This window comes from Mesocricetus auratus, unplaced genomic scaffold (genome assembly GCF_017639785.1).
Source record: "Mesocricetus auratus isolate SY011 unplaced genomic scaffold, BCM_Maur_2.0 Super-Scaffold_2245, whole genome shotgun sequence".
In the NCBI taxonomy this organism is placed as follows: domain Eukaryota; kingdom Metazoa; phylum Chordata; class Mammalia; order Rodentia; family Cricetidae; genus Mesocricetus; species Mesocricetus auratus.
The window spans coordinates 43102559-43128047 of record NW_024429180.1 but is presented as its reverse complement, the minus strand read 5'-3'; positions in this window follow the sequence as shown (position 1 = coordinate 43128047).

Here is a 25489-nt window from a genome sequence, read left to right as displayed (position 1 = left end):
GACATTCTGGATCTTTTTTCCTTGGCAATCTTTGAGATACTGAGTTCAAGATCCCACCCTTGTACATCCCATGGTCTTTGAATGCTGAGCTAGTTTACAAGATTACTGGGTCTACACACACCAAAGGAACCACGTGAAATTCCTCTTGGGTTGTCTCCAGCTAGAGTGCTGTGGTTATTCAAGAGCACTTGGATTTGAGGGCTTTCTGTGCATGTTTATGGTTGACCATGTAGCAACATAATTCAAGGCTCTTGTCCTTAACCATGTACTCTCCTTCAGAGGTAATGGTCATTGGGTACTTCTAAGAGGAAAAATATATATAGTTGTGGCAGTTTTATGCAGGATGGACTATCCTGAGACAAAAGGTATATATGGATTTTAAAAAAGTGGTAATAATTATGCAGTTGTCTCAAAAGCAATCCAACCAGTTTCAAACAACAAAGAAGTCAACTCACGTTAGCTTAAATAAAAATGGAATTAACTGAAATACATAAGGGTAAGGTTCAGTTCCTTTAGGTTCAGGCCCCAGACAGAGTCATTAAGAGCTAATAAATTTCAAAGGACTGGGTAAGTAGCTCAGAGGCAGAGTACTGGCCTAGCATATTAAAAACCCTGGGTTCAATCTCCATCACTAGCAAATAACAATAATAACAACAAAGATCTATCATTTCTCTACTTCCATTTCTCAGCTTCATCTACTTCAACTTTTATGGGGTACACATGAGTAGCAGTGGACACCCCTACAAGACTTTAGGACTCATATCCATTCGAGGTATTGAGTGTACTTTTCCATCTACTCAACAATTTTGAATTGTTATTGGCCCTGATGGGCATGGGTTGGGTGGGGTATGCATCCCTGAATCAGCCTCAGTGGCCTGAGGTAGAATGTGCTGATTGGTTTTGTCTAGCCAACAGCTACCCTTAGGAAACTAGGAAGGTGTTAGCTTCCACAGAACCCTTTGAAGCAGTGGTTCTAAACCCTCCTAATGCTGTGACCCTTTACTACAGTTCCTTATGTTTCAGTGACCCCCCCAACCTTAAATTATTTTGTTGCTACTTTATAACTGTAATTGTGCTACTGTTACAAATTATAATGTTAATATCTGTATTTTCGGATGGTCTTAGGAAGCCTCTGTGAAAAAGTTGTTCAACCCTTAAAGGGTCACGACCTACAGAGTCAACCTGAAATTATATATGGAGCCAGTATAAGCCTATGTCTGAACCTCCCAACTGCTTGTTACTGCTCATATAGAAAATAGATCCTGCATGCAAATAGTTCAGATCAGGAAAGGCAAATCAGACACATTTAACCAGAGAACTGACTGTTAATGGCTGTAGAAATTTCTTTAGCGATACCGCCTAGAAGAATAAAGATAGGCAGGTAACAGATACAGGGAATGAGGCTCCCATTGCAAAATTCCTCCACAGCTGCTGTTTGCTAACTGTTTAAAGTATGAAAACAACTCCCTTTCTCTCTCCTCTCTCTCTTACTGGTGTGTGTGTGTGTGTGTGTGTGTGTGTGTGTGTGTGTGTGTTGTGCTAGGATCTGACATAGCTAGTGACATGGAATAGGTACACCAATGCTACTGCTCCTGGTGGTGAAGTGCCCAGTGACATTCTGGTGACATGATTAGAACAAAGGCCTTCCAGGGGAGGCCTGCATTATGCTGGGAGAAAATCTGAGTGATGATTATACCTACATGTAACAAGGAGCCACCCATGGAATTTGTGACCTCACTACCAAAGAGGATGAATTTAGTATATTTAATATATATTGGAAAACCTACACTGTCTTAAGGTCTAGAGATGAAATACAGAACAAGAAATAATTAAGGGTGAAGACAGTAACACCTAGGATTAGAGTCATAATAAGAGGGCTGTGCCATTCCAAATAGAGGGATGCTCTCTCAGCCTGGACACATGAGGAAGGGCCTAGGCCCTGCCCTGGATGAAATCACAGACTTTGGAGATCCTCCCAAAGGAGGGCCTCCCCCTCCCTGGGGAATGATGTGGGAATTGGGTGGGGGACTGGGGAGGCTGGTGGAGGGACAAGGGAGGAGGGGTGGGAGAGGGAGCTGGGATTGACATGTGTAGCATTCATGTTTCTAATTTAAATAAAAACATATACTGAGGGAAAAATAAGAGGGCTGTAGTTCACAGTGAGTCTTACACTTTTGAAATTGTCTTATATTTGTCTTCTAGAAGCAGATCGCACACTAAATTCAACCAAGTTCAGAGAAAGAATACATTCTCAGACATGTCTGAGGTAGAGTTGCAAGGCTGTTTGTTTCTCCTGGTTTTATTTGCATGAGGGGAAAGAAATGTAAAACTAAGTCAACCACGGTGACTTCATTTCCAACATGCTACTGAAATTGGCTCTTCTCAGTGCAGAGGGAAGACTTTATGCATTCCTGTGTATCTTGTACAAAACGGCAGCCTTGTGCTTTTCCTCGAGATCTAGTAATGTAGCCTTATAGACTTTTACTTTTGTTCATTAAATCACCCAAAATACTCTTAAGTGGGCATGAGTTGAGGAAGAAACCGACATGTTTGTTTGATTTTTGTTTTGTTGACTTTGTTTTCTTTTCTTTCCTTTTCATTTCTTAAAGGCTTTGGAGCCAGAAGTGTTGGCATATGCCTGCTCATGGGAAACTGGGGGAGTAGGATCCTGAGCTACATAGATAGACCCCATCTCTGGCAAATAAATAACTCACTTGGTTGTCACTCCACACTCAATGAATCTCCCTTCTGCAGACTCACTTTAGGTAAAGAAGCCCTGCAGATGCCCCAACTTTCAGACCCAGTGTTCCTTACTTGTTTACATTCCTTCCCCAGAAAACGATTTTAAGCTCTTCGACTTCCTCGCCCACAATTGTTTAGTCTTAGCTTTCTGAAAGAAAGAGATTTTTATTTTATTTTTTGTTATTTGACTTTGGTTTTTGTCACTATGGTGTAATAAAAACACTTAAATCCCCTTGACTGCACCAGAGGGTTACAATCCTTGAATGGGACACAGAGCTGGGAAGGCATCAGCTTGACCGCTGAGATTCCTAAATTGGGGGATAATGTGTGTCCCCAGAAGAGGAAGAGTGAGCACCCATGGGGAAGTGAAAGTGGACATCTCCTTTGAAGATGTTCTTGCAAATAACTCTCTTGCCAAGGGTATAAAGTTGACTAAAAAGCAAAACTGCCCAACATAGTATGAGGAGCAAAACTTGAATTGAGAGATTGCCCCATCATAGTCAAATTTATATGGAGAACATAAAATGTGGTTTCTGAAGAACCTATTTGAAAAAATTGAACCTTAAAAACAACTCAACCCTTCATGCCAAGATTCCTGATGCCATATTTAGACACACAAAAGTTGTACCATACTCTAAAGAGTTAATATCTACCTTTTCAATTCACTGAGACCAGAGAGCCAAAGGACAACATTCTGATACTGAAGTCAATGATATCATGACCTCTTGACTATTTGAGTCTTTGGAATAAAGTACAATAGCAAACGTATTCTAGACACAAGGGGCAAACATCTTCAGGTATCCAATTATACTGGAGGTCTGGGTGCCTGCCAGTTTTGATCTTTCAAGGTTTCATGCTATCCAATGGTATCAGAGTGAGGAGAACTAGTGGGATATGGTGGTATACCTATAACTCTTGCACAGAGGAAGTGGAGGCAGGAGGATCATGAGTAAGTCAAGACCATCCTTGACTACGTAGTGAGTTTGATGTTTAATCTCTGCCTCAAAAAGACCAAGATGAGCAAAAACAATCAGACCAGCACAGCATTAATGAAAGCCTTGGCTTTTGTCCAGGCGACTCTTCAGGGTATCACTGGCAATAAAAGCAGATTTTGCCTCTGTCTTTGTTGTAGTTTGATCTCAGTTTAATTGTTAATTTTTGTTTATTAAATAAAACTCTCCAATTTATTCTTTTAGTGATTTAACAAATTAAAGCATTTGTCTCCCTCAAGGTACTGTGGCAGGAAGCACGTGGGAGGAGCATGGAGGGCTGGGAGTGGCCCCACCATTCATGCACTGTGAGGCATGGACACGTTATGAACACTCGTCCCCGACACCAGAGGTTTCTCCTGTGCACAATGATGGAACATATCATGACACAGACTGCTGAAGGTTGATGGATAGAGGGCAACTGGAGTATCTGGTAATCCTTGATACGTGATGGGTCCTGGAAAACCGTCCTTCCAGTTACTTTTGTAAATCCTAGATGCACAAGCAAGACAGCAAGACGGATTCACACAGATGATTTTGAATGGTAACCGCTTTCTCCCAAATGTCCTGTTCCCAAGTTCTAACAACTACACATATGAATGCACTCACAATATGGCTCCTCTTATATCATTAGTACTACCCATATTTTCACTGAGTACTTACTAATCATCTTTGCCCTGAGGGCAATGTGGTTTGGATGCAACAATGTCCAAGCACCAGACCCAGCACTCAGAACCTCACTTGTCAAGGACATAGATAAACTAATGACCTACTACAGCAGTGTTCTGAGTTCTATCCCGAGAATAGATTAATCATTTTCTGTGTCTGTGCATAATGGTTGAAAGCTTGTCAGCTCCCTAATGACAGTCGATAAGAAAAAGAAGTCTGGAAGGCTTCAGCTGAGGTGAGAGCTCCGAGAAATGCAGTCTAGGCAAGAGGGAGAACAGGGAAGCAGGGATGCTTCCCAGAGAAAGGAAGGAATTACCTTTTTTTTTTTGGTAACTCTAAATCTGTGACTCCCAATGCCTATGGTCTCAGGAGGTAACTCAGTTGTCAGAGTGCTTGCCTAACTCACACAAATCCCTGAGCTCTGTCATAAAAACCACCTAATCCCAGTGAGATAGTGCATGCCAATAATCCAAGTACTTATAAAGTAGATATAGGAGGATCAGAGGTTCAGCATCATTCTTGACTATATGGCAAGTTTGAAACCAGCCTGGGTTACATGAAACACTGTCTATAACTAACTAACTAACTAACTAACCAACTTCATTCATTAATTCATTTTTAAAAGTACTTAGAGTGGGTGAGAGATATCACTCAGTGATTGATCACTGGCCTACCATCATAAATGAGGCCCAGAATCCAATCCCTAGTACATTGGATAATGTAGTGAATAAATAAATTACATTGGATAAAGTAGTGAATCAAGGACGTGTTGTCCATAGTCTTGCACTAAGATGAACCATACATGGTGGAATTGTTTGATCATCTGCTGGCCTACAGTAGTCTGCTTGAAGGATGTGAAGACTTGATTAAGGCTTGTGTGGGTTCAGGAAGCTTGCAATCCAGCTCGAAGAAAGAGTACAAGACACAGGAATCACTGGGCATGCAAAGCTGGAAGCATCTGGCTGATGTGTGCTGCACAGCAGTCTACTTAATATTACAGGAGGAATGCTTAGCCCACACCTGAGCAGCTGCATGTCAAAATATTGGGGTCCCAGATTTCCAATTGCAGTTTCTGAGAACAAGTTGGAGTCAATACAAAAAGCACATTTTCTGTTCAAAAGAGATATTTTCAGTGGGGAGGAGATGGCTCCATCAGTAAGTGTTTGCTGAGCAAGCACGGGCACCTAAGTTTAGATCCCCAGAGCCCACATCAAAATGCCTAGCCTGGCAGCTCACAACTGTAATCCTAACACTGGGGAGTCAGAGATCAGAGAATTCCTGGGGCTTGCAGATCACCTAATCTAGTTCAGTAAAAGGCTTGCCTCAATAATAAAGTGGGAAAGTGATTGAGAAAGACACCTAACATCAACCTATGGCCTCCTTGCATACACACATGCACACACATATGAGAAGATGTACACATGGATAGATCCATTAATCATACAAACATACATACATGTACATATATGTACATACACAGGACATTTCCAGTTGATTTATTAAAAGTGAATGCATTGAAATTCATCTTATAATTTGATATAGGAAGTTTTCAAAAATGAAGGCAAACCATTGAGTGGTTGGAAAGAAAGCAAGCAACTAAAGTGTATTTGTGGCCCCGGCCTGATTTGACCATGCATGCCTGGTCACTGCTGTAGTAGTCAGCTACCTCCACCTAAGAGCATGTCACTACTCCATATCATGTGCATGGACACGAGGCTTCTGAGTTCCCAGAGTTATCTTTTATATTGCAAACTAAATGTCAACAAAGATTGTCACTTAAGGTGGATAATAAACATCAGTCTTGACAATGGTCAGTTAATGGACCAGGATAAAAGACACACTGTACACCACTGAGGCAGAGACAATAAATTCCACAAGTAGTTAAATTAAGACAACACTGGCAACTTTGACAATGTCTGTACAGCCAATGGTCTCTGGGGCTTTGGAATTGCACCATCTGTGGACTCAAAGCTGAAGGAGGGGCACAGCCTGGGCATATGAGTGGATAGATATAGTGTCTAAGAAGGAAGTGACGAGATGAAGAGGGAATACTCTAAAGCTCTGATGTGCATCCCAAGGTGACAGCCCTGATCCACAGAGGACATCCCAAGGTGACAGCCCTGATCCACAGAGGACATCCCAAGGTGACAGCCCTGATCCACAGAGGACATCCCAAGGTGACAGCCCTGATCCACAGAGGAAAACTGAATGCTGATGAAGAGGAAGAGGATGATGAAGATGATGGTGATTTTGATGAAACAGAAAAAGGCTTCGGTGAAGAAAGCTTTATGAAACATCCTTACCAAAAGTATCCAAAATCAAGCCAGTCAAGAATCCTTCAAAAACAAGCAGGGGAGGGATTTCCTAAAATACCAAAAGGAATGAGTGCTGGTGTTCAGGCATCTGTACAGGCCTACCCTTAGGGTCCTGAGAGGATACGTCGTCTGCTGCAGCCACTAAGAACACCACCTGTGTATGTTCTCTTTATTCCATTATAAAAGGTGGGCTTTGCCCACCTCCCCTCTCTTTCTATTCTGCCACTCTTGTCCCCAGAGACTGGTCTCTAACCTTCCTCTTTCCCCTTCTCTGTCCCTTCTCTGCCTCATCTCTGCCCCCTTTTCTGCCCCTTCTCTCTTCTCTTCCAATAAACCTCCCATGTGAGTCCAGTTGTATGGCATGACTTCCTGCCATTTTTTAAATTACAACACCTAGTTCTAGTTCCATAGAATACATGAAAGCCAAACATAAACTAGAAAACTGAGTCCCAAAAAGGAGAAATCAGAAGAGTCAAACAAAAATAGACCACAGTCCTAACCAAAGAAAGCCAAGTCTTCTATTTTAGTGTCTTTAAAAATCTTTTCCTTTAACTTAATTTTATTTTTACATTAGTTACTTTCATTATACTAGCCAATCATATTTTTGCTTAAAAAAAGACATTTGGTTAAATTTAACACAATTTTTACACTCTCATACATGTGTATACAATAGCGTATTCAGATTACATTCATCCCACTACATTCAGATAGATGGATGGATGGACGGACAGATGGACTAGAATCCTGCAAGACAAAACACAACTGAACATGCACTGTGTTCTCATTTTTAAAGTTGTTCCTCATAGGAATATGACCTTGCAATGCTGAAACAATTTCTGCATAATAGGATTATCAACAATGAGAGCCCAGGCCCTTACAGTTGAAAAGAACAAGATGTGAGTGTAAGAGAGAGGAAGGTTAGAATGACCTTGTAGCATTGGATTGCAAGTGGAGAAAGCTAGAAGGTTTGCACAAAACAACTCTTGAAAGAACGCAAGACAAACACATCTTATCTGGGGAGTTCCTCACAACAACAGTGCTTGAGCCAGTCCAGGAAATGCCAGGGCCATGAAAGACAGTGACTGAAGAGAGATGACAACTAAGTGTCAAGTGAATCCTGGAGCAGTAAGTAGAGGGTCTTTGATATTAAAGCTAATAAAAGTCAACTCTTCAGCTTCATACTATTTATTGTCACTAATTTCTTAGTAATGCGTGTGACATTTCTGCTGTGAAATGAGTGAAGGGTGAATGGAAAGTGCCGCTTCCCCCATCGTTCTGTGACTCTGAAATTACCTCAGAATAAAAGGTTTTATAAAAAGTGAAGCACATGAAAATTAAGCATCATGTCTCTTCTTTCTACACGTGGATTGCACACTCTTGGGTGGTGGGTGGGGCATGTTGGTTCCCTGCAGCCTGTTGAACTACCATAACAAATTACCAAGTTCTTTGTATCTTACAAACAACACAGTGTTTATCTTACAGTTCCGTAAGTCAGAATGGTAGCACAATCCAGGTGCCAGCACAACTTCATTTCTCCAAGGGAGACTTTCCCTTGTGGTTTTTTCAGATTCTGAGGATTGCTGACATTTGATGACTGACAGCTGCTTCATTTATCTTCAAAGCCACCAATGGCAGATGGCATCCCTTCTCTCTAAAGAAGACCCCCTTCTCTCTCTCTCTCTTCCTCTCTCTCCCTCCCCACGTCCCTCGTAGCTCAAGGCACAAGGATCTTACACGCAACCCCTCAACATGATCACATTGGCTCTTTATATCTGTGACTTCCCATATGCAGATTGAGTAAAGTACAGAGAGTCTTTTTGGGGGGGGAGAGTCTCTAATCCTGGCTATTCAGGAGGCTGAAACAGGAGGGTGACAAGTTCAAGTACTGCCTGGGCAACTGAGTGAGACACTATACCAAAATAAAAAGTAGAAAGAAGGCTGCAGAGGTATGTCATTAGAATATTTGCTTAGCATGACTTGAGCCCTGAATCCAACTTATTACAGAAAAGAAGAATCTGTGCTATCTATAAGATATGTGTGTGTATTCTTTTCCTGTGATTCCCCAAATGAAATAGTAGAGATTCTCTTCAAGTTACATTATTTCAGACATTATAAGCAATCTAGAAATTACAGTGCACAAGAGTATATGCATAAATTGTATCCAAATACTCTACCATATTACATAATGTATTGAGCATCCGTGGGTTTTGATAGTTATGAGGATTCAGGAACAATTCAGTGTGGATACTGAGGGATGGCTGCATTTGCTTCTGATCTCTGTATTTCTGCTGCACGTATCTGTGAGCCTATGAAGAACTAAAAACCCATTTTTCAACCCTGCCTACAGTCAAAGACTATGAGAAGGGAACGGGAAACAGTTCTTCTCATAATTTTGGTATGGCAAATCAGATATTGTTGTTATTATAATCCTTAATGCAAGCAAAGTGAGACTGGAGGAACAATTTTCATGTGCTATTTCAATATTAGAATCTTTGCACTTTGAAGCACCCTGTGCAATGCCCATGCCTTCATATTATTCTGATATTTATGTAGGTAAATGCTCATTTTAGTCACAAGTCCTTTGCGTCCTCTGTTAATAGGTTTTGGTACCACCAAGCAGTTAGACCTGGGCTGCTCATCAACACAAATGGAGGCACTTAATAAAAAACCTGCATCTACACTCACCCTCAAGTTTCCCTCATTTAATTCTTGCATTAGGGTCCCACGTCTTGGGATATTGAAAATCTAAAGGCAAGTCATTCTGCTAAAGAAATGCTGTGTGTTTGTTAGTACTAAATTCCCATGTGCCTTGCTGGATTTGTGGGGATGAGGTACTGTCCCAGATTGACATACAACTCCATTTCTCATGAGCAAATGACACCCTCACTTTTAGTCTGATTCTCTATCAAGGTCTGAATGATAGAATCCCTCCAGTCCAGATGTTTTATTCCCTCTTCACCCAGTCTCTGTCCTTCATCTTTCTCTCTCCATCTGTGGGTGAAACAGAACTAATATCCCGTTGACTGTTGCTCTGTTACCTGAAGTCACCTTCACCTATCTATTCCCCCTTGTCACTCACTTGACTCCATGGCTTTCTTTCCTCTTCCTGTCATGTATCCTAACCCCACAATCCTTTGCACCTACTCAACACAGATCATAAGCAGACTCAGAGAGGTGAACGCATTCAGGTGGTCCTAGTAATGTGCTTCTCTTATCTCCAGTGGGTGACAGCCCAGGTGCTATGCTGAGCTGCAGCTGTGCTTCTGTCTAAGCCTCCTCATCCGCCCTCTCTACTTCCGTGTCTCCCTCCCAAAGGTCTGACAAGCATCTATCTCTGAGAGCTCCCTTGGCCGCTGCCACCACCCTCAACTCTTACCCATTTCCCCTCCCAGGCCTCTCTGCACGTCTGGCTTCATCTTTTACTTGGAAGACCCAGGCTAGCACTTATACCCCAAGAGAAAATATGATAATTATAAAATTTTTATTTAAAGGTGACTATTCCAGCCATTTATTTAATTATTATAAACTGTTATGCACTGATAACTTTGTCAGTTTGACACAGCCTAGAGTCATCTGAGAGGAAAGCCACATTTGAGGACTGCCTAGGTCAGGTTATCATATGGACATGTCTGCAGAGGATTTTCATAATCATTACTTGATGCATGAAGTCATACATAGCTCACTATGGGTGGCCCTATTCCCTAGGCAGATAGGTGGCCCTGGGCTATATAAGAAGGCTTGCTAAGCATAAGCCTGAGAGACGGCTAGAGAAGGAGCCAGTAAGAAGTGTTCCGTCATGGCTCCTGCCTCACATGCCTGCCCTGACTTCCTGTAGTGATGCACTCTGACCTGGAAGTGTGACAGAAAGAAACCCTTTCCTCCACAGTTTGCTTTTGATCATGGTATTTGGTATAGCCACAGAAAGCAAATTACAACTTAAATGAATAGTTGGCTCAATAGTTTTTCAGGGATGACATAGACATGAAGAATTAGTAATTAGGCAGCTGGTTAAGGGAAGTAAAAATCCACAAGAGGTGCAGCAAGTCACCACCATGTCCAAGCCCTGCCTGTACTTGAACATAATGGCGATAACTTGAAAACACGCTGGACCTCTTTCTGAGATCCTGATATAATTGTTCTTGGGGGTATTCTTGGAAATATGCATTTAAAGGGCTCCGCAGATTGGAATAATACAGTAAGGTCAGGGAACCCCTCCCACTAGGCCACGATGTATAGAATTTAAAAGCTGTTGCTCTGCAGCTGCTCTGGAGAAATGTGGTCAATCAGTGTCCCAAGGGAAGAGAAAAACTTCTTCAGCAGATCTTTGTAAAGGAAACACTGTGGGATGTCGGCAACCACATCCTTAACAACATCCCTGCAGTAAACACAAAAATAAGTTCACATCCTATGACATCCCTCAGCACTGCCAGGTTCTTTCCATCTGCTCCACACACTGTGAGCAGGTTCTGCTCATGTACAGATGTGAGAGGAATTTTCCACTGCAGTCAGTGTGTCTCCCCCTAAGGAGGCTTCATGCCATGTCTTGGGATAAAATCCTTTGGTTAGACACCAAGGGTACCAGCAAACATCCACATTTGTCCATTTTCTATATTGGGCGAATTGCCCAGAAATGTGTGTCTGGCTAAAAGATTCCACTGCTAAGGAGTATTGAGAAAAATTTTCTAGTTTCTGGTGAACAAGTAACACTCTTAAGTGATGTGACACCAAATCCTGACTTCAGTGTCTCAGAAATAATTAATTTCATGATGAAACAATCAATAAAAACGAATGTCAAACTTGTAATTCAAGCAGACATTGCACATCTGGCCGAGGGTAGTGTCTATACTGAACTAGACCACCTGCAGCTACTACCAAATTGCATCAGATCAGAAAAACAAGTTTCTGTCACATACACTGCAAGTTTAATAGCACATTCTACATGGCTGACATTTACCACCTTCACAGATAAGTCTTTTCATTTCCCACTAGTCATGGAGAGAAATTCCATTCTCAACTTTGAACTTGAGAAAATAATTGAGAAAATCACATTGTCTTGGAACTTGCTACTAAAACCCATCTGAAAGGCAACCCTTTGGGATTCTTGCATTTAGGTTTCCTTCACACACCCATCAGCGAGCCTCACAAGCTGGGTAGGGGGGTCAACAGGCAGCATCCCACACCTGCCCTGTGTCACTGAAGCATGTTGGATTTTCAGCTGTTTTTTTTTCAGAATGTGTCTTCCCAGAACACTTGTAGCCAGCCTGGAATTCAACAAGTGTACGTTTAGTAAGTGACTTCTTGCCATGGTTTGTGATTCACATACCTCTTTATGGTTGAGCTCAATGAAACGGATAGGAAATGTTTTCAGTGTCTAGTTTGATTACCTACAAATTAATACACATTTCAAGGACATGGCTTCAAAGCTGATGGAAAGTGCATGCTGCCAGCATTATAGAACAACGTGAATAGTGACACAGAATAACTCACAGAGGCTCTTGATTAAAACAAACAAATAAAACCAGCAATAGTAAAAACTAAACTCCAAAGTGAGTTGTTCTACCACTCCAGACATATGAATTAAAATTCAAGAACACGTAGAAGAGGAAAACTTGCAATCTTGCATGTACACAGAAAGCCCTTATACTGTACGAGAGTGTCCTCTTTAAGAGCCATAATTTATAACTTGAAATGAACCTTTCTCTACTCTACCCTCATTTCATTTTCTTCAGTAAACTACCACTCTCCAAACAGTGAAAGCAGCTACCTTTCCCCAAGAAAAACAGCCCCTTACCATTGGTGACATTTCAGGACAAGCCAGGTATGTCATCCTCTCCCGACTCAGCAGCTTCTTAAGCCCTAGATTCTGCTAGCTATGAAAGCAATATGCCTGTCAAATACTTTTGAGAGAGAGAAACTTAGTAAACCATGAATACGCTTCAAAAACCTCAGTGCGCCCATCAGAAAACAGGAAGAAAGGCTAGAAGAGCCGGTACTCAACCTTTTACCAACATCTTCGCCAGCTTGGACCTTGTCCTAAGGGGTCTTGGGTATCAACCTGATATCAACAGAGTATGGACGGGACAAAGGCCTGACCATTCCTCTAGCCCTGCTCGGAGAATCCTTCATGTTAATGCTTCACAGTTTCTGCTCTTTGCTTTCTCCTTGATGCCACTCTTCTGGGTCACCAGGTTGCTGTTCTAGCCTGGCCACACACAGAGAGGCTTAGGAGGCAAACACATGAGACAGATTCTCCCACCAATTTTGAGCAAGGCTCACTGGTTATTGAAATACAATTGTTCAATGGTGGTATTTAACACCTGGCAATTTGCTAGGCTTGTTACTTCTCTCCAAAGCTATGCTTCCTTTGTTGAGACAGATGCAAGGACAGAGATTTAAGATTTTTGTCTACATCCTGAGTGAAGGACAGGAACAGGCTGAAAAGAAAGGGCTCTGCTGGCTCTGGAATGAGCATAATACCAGTCTGGAGGAAATCTGTCAATCAGGTCTAGAAATTGGCTTCCTCTTTTCTCCCCCTAAAGCCAGAGAAAGAGAAGTAAGGAAAGGGAGTTTTTATCAAATTGAACTTCACTTCATTACTGTCACTACCTGGCAAATTCACAGCTCTCCAGGGCAAATCCACCTGTCTCGGGATGACCTCACCCTGTGTGAGGCTTTTTCAAATAAAATGTCTTTCTCCAGCTTGTCTACTTACAATTCACTGGTGACTACAGGGATAGCTAAAAGTAAGGAACATTCTGTCACAAAAGCTTTTGTGATAGCCCAGATGTGGCCTATACTGCACCTCCCCACTGTCCCTATATATGCACATGTGGTCATGATATTTTAAATGACAGTCCTCAAAAAAATTTAAAGAGCAATTTTGTCTGTCTGATTATAGACCTTAAAATATGATTGCAATGGAAAATATGCCACCAGAAATATTCTGGAAGGTGCACAAAGACTTAATGACAAGATTTGTCATTGAATTGGCTTAAATTCCAAAGCTATGAACACTATATACAGTTATAGAACATGTATGCGGATATATTTAACATATATATCTATTCTGTGAACCATTTAAGAATGTTCTGAGGACATGTTACAGTGCTCCCAGTAAACTAAAAGGAAAACTGTAAGATTAAGAAATACTTGTACGAGCATCTCATTTTTAAATACCTATTCATCACTTTAAGGGAAAGAATTCTAAAATGTTGATGGTATAATTATTTCATTCCAAATCATTCTTATCGTGTTTAATTTTTTGTATTATATAAATATTTTAATCACCATATATTGTATTGAGAATCAGGAAAAAATGAATCTTTTTCCCTCTTAATTTCAAGCAAGCTACTTCCCATTGCCCGAAGAACAGGTACATTCTACAATACTGGGCAGAAAAATGTTGGGACATACAACTCAGTCCTTTGAGGATGAGGTCTTCCATGCTTGATACAGGGAATGGAGATGTCTCTATCTCCCTTGTGGCTGAAGTGAGTGCACATTAATCAGTCTCCTTATGTTTCAAGTTCAAACTCCCCTGAACAGAGGCCCATCTGACCCTTCCAAAGCTTTTTAACTCCATGCAGGCTGAAAGAAGACACACACATAGCTGGCCCCACCCACTTCATCCAAGCCTAACTGCCTGTCTACCTTTGAGGTTTTTTTAAAAGGCCATCACCACACTCACCTACCTGACATCATCCAAGGGTAGCTCAGACCAGTGCTCATGCATTCCAGACAAGAGCCACAATTTGGAAAAGAGTAGGGAATCCACATTCTCCCGCTCCCCCAGCACTTCCCATTTCCACCTTCACCCCCTTGAGGAAAGTAGGACACAGCTGAGTGAGAAAGTGGCCGGGTGATCATTTGCTATGATGCTGAATCCAGACCTCTTTACCAGGTGCTAACTTGAACTTTCAGCACATTCAGATGTACTCAGCCCCCTTAAATCCCCTTTGGCTGCCAACCAACAATGTCAAGGTATAATGAAATGACCGTAGTGTTCCCAGCCTGAGCAAGGGAAATATATAACAATGCAGGAGTGTGTACTTACCTCTGCTAATAATATAATATTAATTCTTGGGAACTTTTGGCTCTTTATTTTAAGACACCCTGAACCATAGATAAGCAGGATGGCCAGAACAATCTTAATTAATGGACTGTGCAAAATGAACATTTGGAAATATTAATGCAGTCTCCCTACATCTCAATGTTGTCAGATATTGGGGTTTAATCAACATAGCTCTTTTGAGATACAAATATCAGCCCTCCCCTTTCTACAAGGATATGAAGTTTAATGAATCATTAAGTTCACTGCCCTCCAGCACTAGGGAACTTAGTATTGATCCATTCCAAATATCTGATTTAGTAAGTTTCCTGCAAGTGGAAAACGTGAAGCTGACAGAAACAAATGTAACCACACTTTTTAAATTACAGGATAATTGCTAATTCCATGGCCACTCATTCCCAAACCATGAACTCCAACACAGGAAACTATGAGAAATATAACCACCAGTAAAATTAAACCTGCAATTACAGCAACATTTTCTAGGATATGTTGATTTTTCCCTATTTTGCAACATGCACACAAATATATAAAAGTTTCTCATTTATTTCTCATATTGGCCTTGTTAATTCAGATTGCCATATCATGGTAGCTTTCACCAATTTAATACAGCTTTTGATCCTACTTATAGCCTTTCTTGTTGGCTGACTTTTTTAAATTGCCATCTAATAAATGATATTAATATTTTCAATACATCCTACCCTTGAAGTCCCTAGTCAGAAATAAAGAAGCAAGCATGTAGATGTAGCAAATCCACATTTCATTCTCAACCTGCCATCAGTTTAAGCAATGACTGCATTTGCCATGTAGCCTGACATATCCAGTGAGCTCCCACTAAACTGCACATCTGTCCTAGTGTACGGCATCTGCTTCAGAATTCTTTGGGGGTACTATTCACTTCTCAGCCACTCCCCCTGAGTTTTCCCACTTTGAGGGGAACTGCATCCAAGGTTTCATTATACCATAACCTAAAACTATTCAAGGAGCTCTATAATTTTCTACACTACTTGAAGCTTCCTCCTCCAAGGACCTTCTTTCTATCACCATGAACTATGCTATCGCTTCTTCTCCATGACCTTAGCAAACCATCCGTTTCCTCCACTTGACATGGTGAGGCGTGCTCCTTCTCTGGCTCAACATTGCTTGTCTTGAAGCCTCACTTCCATCCACAGAAGCTCTGGCTAATCCTAATGGCACCACACCATATCTGGCATGACACAGCCCCAACCATGGGCTGGAAGTACAGATGAGGTCAAAACTGTAAATAAAAAGGGGTCTCCATGTGACTATCTGGGGTCAAACCCATGCTCTACATGTGAAGCCATTGTTTCAACCATTACACCATGCTTTTGTAATAAAGAGGAAAAGGTGGAAGGAAGCAGAGGAGGAGGCATGAGGGGAATGAATACGGAATAGCAGAAAAGCTCCCGAATGGGGCCTCATGGTGGCACTTGTTGCTGTGTGGCCCAACTGTACTGAATAAATCCATTTTACTAAGCAGTATGGTGTATGCTACGCACTCCCTCATGGGCAAAAGTCACATAATCTCAGCTTTCCTTAGCCTGCAGTTTAGTGATGGAGAAAGGTAAGAGGACAGAGGACACTGTAGAGAGACATCTAGGTACCCGTAGTGCTGACCATGCCCATTTGGGTGTGTTCACAGGTACCATAGAACCTATGAGGGATAAAAAGAGTTAGTGGGAGGAGACTCTCTCTCTCTTTGGGTTCCGGTTGCTGCCTGGAGAGGAGCATGTGAACTTTTGGTTCTCGCATTTCTTGACTTCTCTTGGGTAAGTGATTTCTCTATCAATAAAATATCATAGGACACCCCTATTTTGTACATCATAATATTTCCGCATTATCTGGTGTCAGAAGTGTATCTTTGTAGGTGAGGTGAAATCTGAGGTGCTCTCTGAAAGACAGGCTGATGTTAACATAAAGGAAGTGGCGTGTACAAAAGCTGCATCTCATAGGGAAGACCAAGTCCATTAAAATAATAGGAAGGCAGACCCTAACAGTTTCTAGCCCAGGGTAATGGCTACCAGGGTCAACAATGATGTTGTAGGCTGTGGGAGGCTTGGTTGCAATGGAGGATCATATACTTTTCAATGTGTTTCCATTACGTTTTTAAAATATATTTTTTTATTTTATTTTATGTGTATGAGCATTTTGTCTGCATGTATGTAGATACACCAGGTACTTGGATAATGCCTGAGGAAGTTTGAAGAGTGATTTGGATCCCCAGGAATGATTGTGAGCAGCCATTGGGTCCTGGGAACCAAACCCAGATTCTCTGTAAGAGCAGCAAGCACTTTTAACTGCTAAGCCATCTCTCCAGCCCCTAATCACATCCTTTTAGCCAACCATAAAGCCAATTGGCTGAAATTCATTTTCCTGCCTTCCAGCCTCATTCTTTAAGGGCATGCATGGCAAAGAAGAGAGAACTAAACATCTGGGTTCGGAACATCTGTCTTACCTTTTTATTTGTGATTTTTTTAAAGGCAACATTAGAGGGCTAGTGATTGGATCATTATAAGTGAGAAAAGAATACATAATAATTTATTCTAAGTAGTAAAACTGTATAATAACTCCAGTTTCTCAAGAGTAGTATCAGGGGGCAAAAAAAGAACATGTTATTTTTTCCAAAGAGAAAGTAAATCTTCCAGATCAGGTCCCTTTCAGAGGATTTGTGAGTGTTGGCTCTTTAGAAGGGCTTTGCTGATAGTGTTTTGGAGACTGGAGTTCACAGGGTTTTTCTTGTTCACCTTCACATTGATCAGCCGTCCGAAGTACATCTGAAATGCCGTGATAAAACATACGAGGAAAAGCAGTGATAAAACACGCAAGGAAAAGTCATTTGCACGGAGGATTAAGTCCCTATCCATGACCATCACCTGTCTTTTACAGCTGCTGTTCAAATACCAAGGTTCAAAGGATGGGAAAAAAATCTAAGAGTTACAAACATAAAGATGTGGTTGTTGGATCAGGTTCCTTTTAAGTTAGTGGGCTGTTTGCTATTGAATATAACGTGATTTTTTTTATTCAATACATCCTTGTGGTGGGATATTGCCTGAAAGATTAGAAATGGTGGAAGCGTGTCCCAGAGAAAGTCTCCTACGTACACCAAGAAATGAGTCAGTTCTCCAAAGCAAAGGTTCCAGCATGGGTGTTCCTCTAAATATCCTCAAAACTGTGCTCACATGCCTAGTGAGTCCCCCACCACCCCAGGGAGAGGAGCCACAACCTTCTCAATATTTCTAATAGTGTCCATACACACGAAACGGGTGTTAAAGTGCATTTATCCAACACTGTCTTCTGCTGTCCTGTCACTCAGTAAAATTAAAGCCCCTGGAGGTTCCTTAAAAAGGAAGGCCTTCTTAATAAAACCTATGATTCATTGCTCATATTTGAGCCTGAGTAATTAAAGTCTATAATAGCACAAAAATAATATTTATATGAAGCATGGTAGTTGAGCAATCACTCAGTTCAACTGTCATAAGATATCAGTAAGAACAACAACATATTGGGATATGTGACCTGATTCAGAATCCTTTCATTGTTATTTTAAAAACTTTAATACCTCAGGGTTTGATAGGACTGCTGTGTGACATCTTTACAAAATTATTTGCAGCTGAGATATAGACAGGACTTTGAATACTAAAACAACCACTATATTTGCTAATACTGTTTTGCAGTTATGGCCTATGATTTTTGGGAGTTAGGAGTGTCATTAACTTCTCCCTCTATTGCTATTCTTGCCTCTTTTTATTCAATGATACCCCTCCTCCAATGGTTATAACTCCAAATTTCCTTAAAGGCAGGAATCCCTAAATAATAACTAATTTGTTGGCTACCTACAACCAGTAATGTGGGTTAAAGAGTCAAATTGGAAGTTCTAAAACAAAATTAAATGTGGAATATTTTTGCCTGTTTCTTCTGTTTTATTTTGTTCTGAAGTGGTATTCACTCACCCTTAAGGATAAAATGAATATTGTCAATATATCCTCTGTAAAAGCAAGACATGAGGCTGGAGAAATGATTCAGAAGTTAAGAGCAATTGCAGCTCTTACAGAGGATGCAGGTTTGAATACCAAAACCCACATGGCTTACAACTGTCTGTAACCCCCCAGTTCCAGGGGACCCAATGCCCCCGTTCTGGCCTCCGTGGCCACCAGGCATGCACGTGGTACACACATATGCAGGCAAACAGACTTAACACAGGAGACAGAATCAAGTAACTCTTTGCTTTCAAAAACAACAGAAAGCCACATTCCACTAAGTTTACATTAATTGTATGTGTGTTTTAAATGGTCGTTTTAAAAAATGAATGATACGCTTTACTAAATGGCAGAAAGGGAAAAATAGAGAAAAGGAGAGATGGTGAAGGGAGAGAGGAGGAAGTAACGGTGCTGACAGAGGAGTGAGAAGTGGAGGAGAGTTTGGGAAGAAAGGCGGAAAGCCAACACCTTTCCTGTACTTCCTGGGTATGAGGACAGTGGGTCTGCCTGTTGTCTTCAGCTATGCTTTTCAGCAGAACTCGGATCTTGTTAGCCAAGTATATCACAGTCCAGATGGAAGAGAATCAGCTGCCGTGGGGTGCAGAGGCCTTGTGTGCAATGAAGAGAGGGAGGGAAACACTCACGGTGCTGATGCTGTGTGTTTTACTACTCAATGAGGCTCTTGCGGACCAGGTTCTCATAGACTCCTGAAGCTTTGGAGTGAGGATGTCATGAAATAATTTGAAAAAGCATCCTGGCTACATCTGGCTAAATGAATTGCTTGGCCGAAGGTTCTTGTGAGTCCACAAGAGAAGATGTTAGGAGGCTGTTGTTATAACTAAGGTGGTGGCCATTATTTTAAAATGTAATTATGACCGGATTTAGAATTATACAAGTGCAATTTGCATACATGCACAGGTGCACACACGTGCATGCATGTGTGCGTATTTGCACAATAATTCTTCCTGGTGTTGTCTGCGATAGTGTTTCTGTAGGGGTTTGGCATGTGGGTCAGTGAACTTAATGAAATTTCCACTCCATCCAATTGCTGAAGGCCTAGACAGAAAAAAAGGCAGCAGGAGGGTCTTTACTAATTTTCTTCTATCTCCTATGGCATGTAGACACCAGAACTTCAGTTTCTACAGTCCTTGGTCTCCAGAATGGGCACCAGCAGCCACCCAAGAATGACAGTTACATTATCAGGTCTCCTGCTTCAAAGGCTTTCAGATCAAAGCCATCCATCAGCTTCCCTGGGTCTCCAGTGTGTGGGGATTATTCATGGGGATCACAGCCTCCTTGACTGTGAACCAAGCACTCACAATAATCATTCTCTCTGTTTTTGTCTTTCATCTCTCATCTATGGCTTCTATGTCTTTTTGTAATGTAATATAGATAAGGTGTAGAGGTAGTTTAGCTAGGTTAACAGAAAACAGAGAATTAGTACATTTGATAACTTTAAAAAGAGACAATAGATGTGAATGCAATTTAGAGAGACAGCTTATCACAACAGATAATATGGCAGAAGATGATTACAATAGAAACCCCAGGGCTGGCCTCATGCTCAGGAGGAGTTGGCCAATACACAATGGACTTCATGTGTTTTGTTTGTGTGTGTGTGTGTGTGTGTGTGCCTTTGTTTTGTTTGCTTTGTTTTATGTTTTATAGAAAGAGAATGAACTCAAAGTTAAGTGGGTAAGAGATGGGAGATTATCTAGGAAGAGTTGGGGCAAGGAAGAGAATATGATCAAAATAATATTTTAAATTAGCCAGGCGTTGGTGGCGCATGCCTTTAATCCCAGTACTTGGGAAGCAGAAACAGGCAGATCTCCATGAGTTTGATACCAGCCTGGTCTGCCGAGCAAGTCCCAGGACAGTCTCCAAAACAATACAGAGAAACCCTGTCTCGAAAAAAAAATTAAATTAAAACAGAGCAGAAGTCAACTGTATCCATACAATGGGGAGAGGACTGTGTATACATCTTTCTAGGTGACTTTGACATTGTCATGCAGAAGTTATGGCCATTGTTTCACTGGGGTTGCATATAGCTGCCTGGCTGGTAGGAACACGTGATAAGCAGCCTTTCTCCAACTTGTGAGCCAGGAGAGAATTAAGCTCTACAGAAAATTATATGGAAACTGTTTTTTCAGATGCTACAGACATAGCTTGGTGGCTAAAAGCACTTTTTGCTCTTCCAGAGAACTAGAGTTTGATTCCCAGCACTCACACTGGGTGAATCTCCACATGTAACTCCAGTTCCAGAGGATACAATGCCCTCTTCTGGCCTCCATGGGCACTCATGCAAGTGTGGCACAGGCTCACAGAGACACACATATACACATAAACGGAAATAATTTCTTTTCTAACCCTATTATTAGAAGTTGTTCACTCACAAAATGCCAATTCTCAAGACCTGGTCATATGGATAGTCGTGGTGACCATTTTTCTTCTCTTAAACTCGATTCTATTGTTCTTCTAGGGTCCTGTGTTTCATCTGTTGTTGATCCATACCAGTATTGTCAGTGTGCACATTAAATTTCTCTAAGCATAAATGTTATTCAATGTTATGAGTAAGTTGGTTTGACGGTCATTAGATAGGATAGTTGTGTGATAGGATTTATATTCCCCTAATCACATCAGCATGTGGCCATTTCACTTCCTCCCTTAATTAAAGGAGGAGTAGAGTGCTGGGTCTCATTTTGCAGTGGAAACTTTAAAGATTTGTATGTACTCTAGTCCCCTTTCTCTGAATATGGACCTGTAGGTTATAGTGAAGTCTGGACCCCAATGTCTGAACAGGAGCTTCCTTTTCTTATTATTTATTTGTTTGCTTGCTTGTTTGCTTGCTTGCCAGGGTCTCCCAATGTAACCCTGGATGGCCTCAAACTCAATACATAGATTGACTTGGCCTCAAAGTCACAAAGACTCGCCCACCTTGGCCCCGAGTACCAAAGCAGAAGGAATGTCTCACTGCAGTCACTGAACAGAAGTTTCTTATCTCCTCACATTGAAGAGGCACCATGGCTATGGAAATTTTTTTAAAAGTGAAAATACATTTAGCGTGTTCTGCCAATTTTGGGGGTTACTTGTTACTACGCAATGGCTTCTCCTATCCTATCTAATACAGATGCTTCTTCCCAAATGCTCTACAAATTCACACCCCGAATTGCACAGATCTCTGAAGTGATGTGTTACTATATTTTAGTGACTGTGCTGTGTGACTCTCTTCATTCTGAGTACTTTATGGTCTTTAGGGATGATGATTCTTTCTTTTACATCAATGCCAGGAGAGCTGTCGTTTTGATTTTGCTTTCTCAAAACTGTACAAAGGCAGGGCAATAGAAATGATCCATTGCATCACCCTATGCAGGAAATAAAAAGATGAAATCTGTGTAGAAACTATTTTAAAATACCAATAATGCCAACTAAAATGTAGTGTGCTTTTTATTTTTACCTTTTGAGTGTAATGCACCGCACCATTTTACAAATGCCCATCGCATAGCATGCTGGGAACAGTCCCCAGAAGAAAGCACCCACCATTGGGGCTTATGAATATATTCCATCACTGTTTCAGCACCTCCTGTGGTGCTGCACGGTGTGGTGTCCTACAGATGGTAGAACAGCACTGACATTGTCCTAGCCTCAGAGGTAGCATGCAAGCATGCAAGTGGGCATGAAATGCATCTTTTTGTCCTGAAGAAGGTGACACTTAGGTTAAAAATGCAGCTTAGGAAAGATCTAGGAGAAAAGCATTCCAGACAGAGGGACCACCAAAATCTTGGATCACAGAATGCCCAAGGATGAGGCTGTGAGACACTGGACACTATTGAGAGATCCCTCTGGCCACAGAGAAGCAGCATGGGGCTTTAAGCAGAAAAGTGAGATAGTATGAGCCATTCTTCTGAAAGTCTACCCTGGCTGCATTGTGGAATTAGAGAAGCAAAAGGGAATGAAACCCAATCGGGTGGGCTGTTGCATCAGTGTAGGCCAGGGGTAATCATCTGGGATGTTACACTGGGGAATATAAAGAAAACAGTTCAACTCAGGCAATGTTTTGGGGTTAAAGAGGGTAAGACTTACTGAACTTGTATTGGTTGTAAGTAAATGAGATGGGTCGCAATCAGTGAGTTTCATTAAGTGGATGGTGGGCTTTAGTCACTAAGAAATGTTCTTCTTAGTTCATGCTCAACTAAGAAAACAAAAACCAAAACAAAACAGAAGAAGCTTACTGCCCTTCTCCAACTTCCCCTTGCACTAGGTAAACAAATTATAATAACAAAAAGCAAGTAAGTGTGATGAAATATTTTTCACTTAACATTATCAGTTATTAGGGCTACAAGACCACATCTTAGATTAGATGATCTAGAAATGGCTTCCTTAGACAACTGATATGATTGGCCTGTAGTGATGTCACAATGACTTTTCAGGATAGATCTAAAAGCTGGGTGTTGCTGCCCAGAGATTGAGGTCTGGCCACCCACCGGTTCCTCCAACCCTTAGCAAGAGCTGTGCTGTGCAGAGACCACTCTGTGAGTTGATAAAACGTGGTAGAATGGCTGGACCTTAGGTTAGAGAGTTGTGGCATGCAGTCTACAATGGCAGTGAATGTAAGATTAGAAACCAGAAAATATATGTCAGTGTGGCCTGACCCCTTTCCGAGTTCATGTCAAGATCCCATTTGCTTTCCAGAAAGTAGTGGTGCAAACCATTAACCCAGTACACAGGCTCTTGGGGACAATTCTTTTAGGACACAGTTCTTTCTTTCACTAGAAACTATTTCTAAAGTAAACAACACAAGATACCACAACATAAAGAAAATCTGACTCCAATATCCTTCTCAGAAATATTTTCTTGTTGCAGAAAAAAACGGACCCCATTACAAAAAGCACCATCCATGGGTCTGCAAGGAGGAAGGAGGCCAGGGGTGGTCTGGCCATGTCCTTGAGGGTATATTGAACAATGTCAATCACAAATGACAACAATGATTTCCAAATGGACATTCAGCTATGAAACTAGACTTTTTCCCATTGTAAGTTCATCAGAAAGTCTAACACTAGCACCTGGAAAGAAGTAGTGATGTGTAAACACTCAATATAATGATGATTATACTGTACTCTTGGGTTATGTTTAGTAAGTGACCACCTTGTGATCTCATGTGTTGCCATGAATTGTCTTTAGAAAGAAGGAAAGGCTGGCTTAGTTGGTAAAATGCTTGCTGAGCTAGTATGAGAAGCCAAGTTCAGGTACCCAGCACCCACATATAAAGTTGGTCATGGAAGTACACATATGTAATCACAGAGTCACCTAGACAGAGACAGAAAGATTCTATGGGCTTGCATCCCATCTGTCTTAATCATTCATCTATAGGTTCAGTGAGAGACTGCCTCTCAAAAAGTAATATGGAGAACAATAGAGAAAGACATCCAATGTCAACCTCTGTCCTCCACACATACATGCACATGCATGGGCATCTACATACACAAAATCACACACACACACACACACACACACACATATGAATATATACACTCGTACAACACAAACACATACACATAGGACAATAACATGAAGGTAGTGTATGAAAAAAACTAACATACTCTATGTCTCTATCATACACCAAAATACAGAATGTATATGTACCCTCTCTTCCTCTAAATCATTCTCCTAATAGCAGAAGCTCATGAACCCAGAGTGGAGAAGCAGGGTGTGATCTAAGTTCTTAGCAAAGCCCTGAAATAACCTCAGTCTAGATTCAAACCCAACTCTACCACTAACTGCATGACTTCAGGCAGTTATTTCAGCCCTCTGAATCATCATTTCACTGTGTGTAGAACAGTTGTAACCTCATTTTCCTGGTGCCTGTGAAGATCCAGTGAGTTTGTATATGGAGATGAAAATAGTTAGCATAGCTGCAGATTTCAAAAGTAATGTCATTCCTACTTGCTTGTAGAACTCCCTCTCCCAGGAATTGCCAACCTACTTTGGAAGAACTCAAGGCCAATGGTCATGTTGCTATTTAAATTTAATTTAGTTTCTTTTTCTTATGGAAAATACATGCATAATGAAAACAAGTTTCCAATGGTAAATGCCCTGCTTAGCATATATTATCTGCTATGCCTAAAATATTTGACAATACAAAATTTCCCTTAATTCCCTTTATAACAGTGTTATAAAGCAGAATAAATGTTAATTGGAGAAGAAAGATAAAATGATGATTAACTATTCTGACATGGTATAGATTAAATACTTTCTCAGTAATCTCTAGAGGTTCCTCTAGGCTCTTCATTCCAACATGAGTCTGCAGCTTTCTCAATCAAATCCTAAGTCTTTAAAAAATACCCATTTTTGCAGCTCTCAAGATAGGAATGCAGCACTTGGTGGGCCTGCAAAGTGGCGTCCCTCCCAAGTTTCTAGGCTGTAAGGTTTGGTGATATGTCATTGCCTGTCATTTTCATTCAAGACTATGTTGGAGATGTGCACTTACATGATTTATAAGATAAATGGCCACAGAACTATGAACTTGTATCTATTTAATGAAGCCAAGTAATGTCCCTGGGCTAGGCACGGCATACAAGTTCAATCACAGATGATTATGGAAATGTGTTGGGTTGAACAGCAGAAGATGCCAGACCTGACAGTGGTTGGGGTAAGTTAGAGCTTGACTAGAGATAGCATCAGGACAGCCAGGTACTTGACTAAACAAGTAGGCCTTTG